At 43.6% G+C, this 2,500-nt stretch overlaps 1 protein-coding gene across 14 annotated transcripts in view; it reads right to left on the bottom strand.

Moving 5' to 3' along the window:
• LOC122245090 (uncharacterized) overlaps window positions 1-2,500 on the bottom strand; it is a 572,282-nt gene that overhangs the window by 194,602 nt on the left and 375,180 nt on the right. The window lies entirely within an intron of this gene.

The raw sequence follows: 2,500 nt of genomic DNA, 5'->3' as shown, positions 1-2,500 counted from the left end.
AACAAAGAATAAACGGATAATAAAATGTTCTTTTTTAACAATAACGAAATGGTAAATAACAAAATTAATAAACAATATAAGAAAACCAAGAAAAAAGGGGAAAAAATAAAAGAGAAAACAAAAGAACAAAGTGAAAACCTTTAAAATTTGCAGGAGGCCGAGCGAGCATCAAGCCCCGGCAGCAGATAAGGCCGTTTGTCTGGCTGGCTCCCTGGCGTAGGCCTAGATGAGCGGCCTCGGGTGACCACTGGTGTCGTAACAAAGCATTACGACCTCTTCCACGCCCAAGTTCATCGGGCCGGACGTTTGTCTCGATGTCGTTCTCAATGTCTGTATTTTCGGTCTTTCTGAGGGAAGGGTGCCTGTGCCTCGGTCTTTCTGAGGGAAGGGTGCCTGTGCCTCGGTCTTTCTGAGGGAAGGGTGGCTGTGCCTCGGTCTTTCTGAGGGAAGGGTGGCTGTGCCTCGGTCTTTCTGAGGGAAGGGTGCCTGTGCCTCCCTCTTTCCCGAAGCGAAGGGAAGGGAGACGGAAGGTAATGTTTTCAAAATTGGCGATTTATTATTGAATTGCTGGAGGAGAGGAAATTATGATGATGATGGTGGTGATGATGATATGAGCATATACATTTGCATGTGCATTTGCATATGCATTTGCATGTGTGTATGTGTATGTATATGTGTATGTGTATGTGTATGTGAATATGAATATGTGTGTGTGTGTGTGTGTGTGTGTGTGTGTATGTGTATGTGTGTGTGTGTGTGTATGTGTATGTGTGTGTGTGTGTGTGTGTGTGTGTGTGTGTGTGTGTGTGTGTGTGTGTGTGTGTGTGTGTGTGTGCGCACACACACAGAAAATGGATAGAGTTCAGACACATAAAGAGAGAGAGAGTGAGAGAGAGCACAGCAAGACAGGACAAAAAGATTAAGCGATAGACAGACATCAACAGAAGCCGCTCCCCTTGCCCTCACCCCCCACCCCCAGCGAGAGAGATCCCGACTCCAAGAACACTTAGGGCAACAGGCTTTCCCCTCAGGGCTGCCCCGGCTCTCCTCCCGCCCTGTCCTCCCGTAGCAACAATCTGGCTAATTACTTCACAGGGGATCTGTTCCTCTCGAGCCAGTCTTCCCTCCTCATTCCTGCTCCCTCCTCCTGCCTTCTTATATTATTATTAGCAGTATTCTTGTCATTTTCTAGCACCATTCTTACCACTTTCTAGTATTATTTTCATTCACTCTAATTAATGTTATTAGCATTATTCTTATGAAAGCTCCTATGATTATTCGTATCTTTACTATGCTTGTATCATCAAAATTATCCATATCATTACTGTCTATTACCATTATGATCACTTTTACTATTACTATTGCCCTTAACATAATAAATGTTGTGATCATCATTAATACTTTTCTTTCTATCCTTTTCCTCTTCTCTTCATTAATTCCCTTCCATTTTCTACTTTTCGCAATTTCCTTCCCTTCACTCACAAACTAATGTATTTATTCCACCTTCTTTTTACCTTCATTCTTTTCTACGTCCTACCTAAACCTTTTGTTTCCATGTTTGTTTCTCTCGCCTCACGGCTTTTCTTTTCACTGTTCCTTCATTCCGTCCCATCGTCTTCGCTCTCTCGCCAATCCCTCTCCCTCTTTTCTCTATACCTGTCCGTTCTCACGTATCTACTAAGGCCACACGAAAGGGCGAGGGGGTGCGGGGCCACAACCCAATTTACCGCCGTCATTTTTGCGTCCAAAGGGGGGAGAGGGGATAGGGGAGAGGGGGGAAGACTTCTTCAAAGACTTGTATTTGTTTCCCCTCTTGTAAAAAAGAAAGAAAGAAAAAAAAACTTTTCATTTTGTTTTCGTTCTGCTTTTTTCGACCGTCCTATTTTACCCCTTCGTCTACTAATCCCTAGTTCATACATTCAGTATGGGGGTTGCAGATTATCGAGGAGTAATTAATGTGCTTAATCCGTGCGGGTGAGTCCCTTGCAACATCCTCTATTCTTCCCATGCAATGGATGGAGAAGAGAGAAAGGAAAATAAAAAGGGAGATAAGGGTAAACTAGAAAATATACAAAAGGTAGTCTATTAATAGATTTTCTCTTGAAGCAAATATATTCATCATCAGAGGCGATCACATATCGTGATAAACTGTTAATGAATCCCTGAACCCTTAAAACCTTCCCCTCATACCATTGCCACGTATCCCTCTTTCTCTCCTTAAGGAATCCGTCCCTCTCTCTCCTCATATCCTGATTCCCCTCTCTCCCCTCCTTCCCCTCTGTCCTTCCCCTCCGTCCCCTCCTCCCCTGTCTAGTCCCTGGGTTGGCCACAATCAAGGTAATTGCTGGTGCGTCTAGACCTGTGCTGGCCGAGGAGACCTTGGGATCAAAATCTTACAAGACGCCGAGGAACTTTTTTTTTACTGTTGTGTTTATAGGGGCAGAATAATAGCCCGGTCTTTTTTTTTTTCTTTTTTCTTTTCTTCTTTTTTATGACTGGA

This window comes from Penaeus japonicus, unplaced genomic scaffold, assembly GCF_977035675.1.
Source record: "Penaeus japonicus unplaced genomic scaffold, GWHDUDI00000001_assembly GWHDUDI00000018, whole genome shotgun sequence".
In the NCBI taxonomy this organism is placed as follows: Eukaryota; Metazoa; Arthropoda; class Malacostraca; order Decapoda; family Penaeidae; genus Penaeus; species Penaeus japonicus.
The sequence above is the reverse complement of the archived record's forward strand: the minus strand, read 5'-3'. Positions and strand labels throughout refer to the sequence as shown.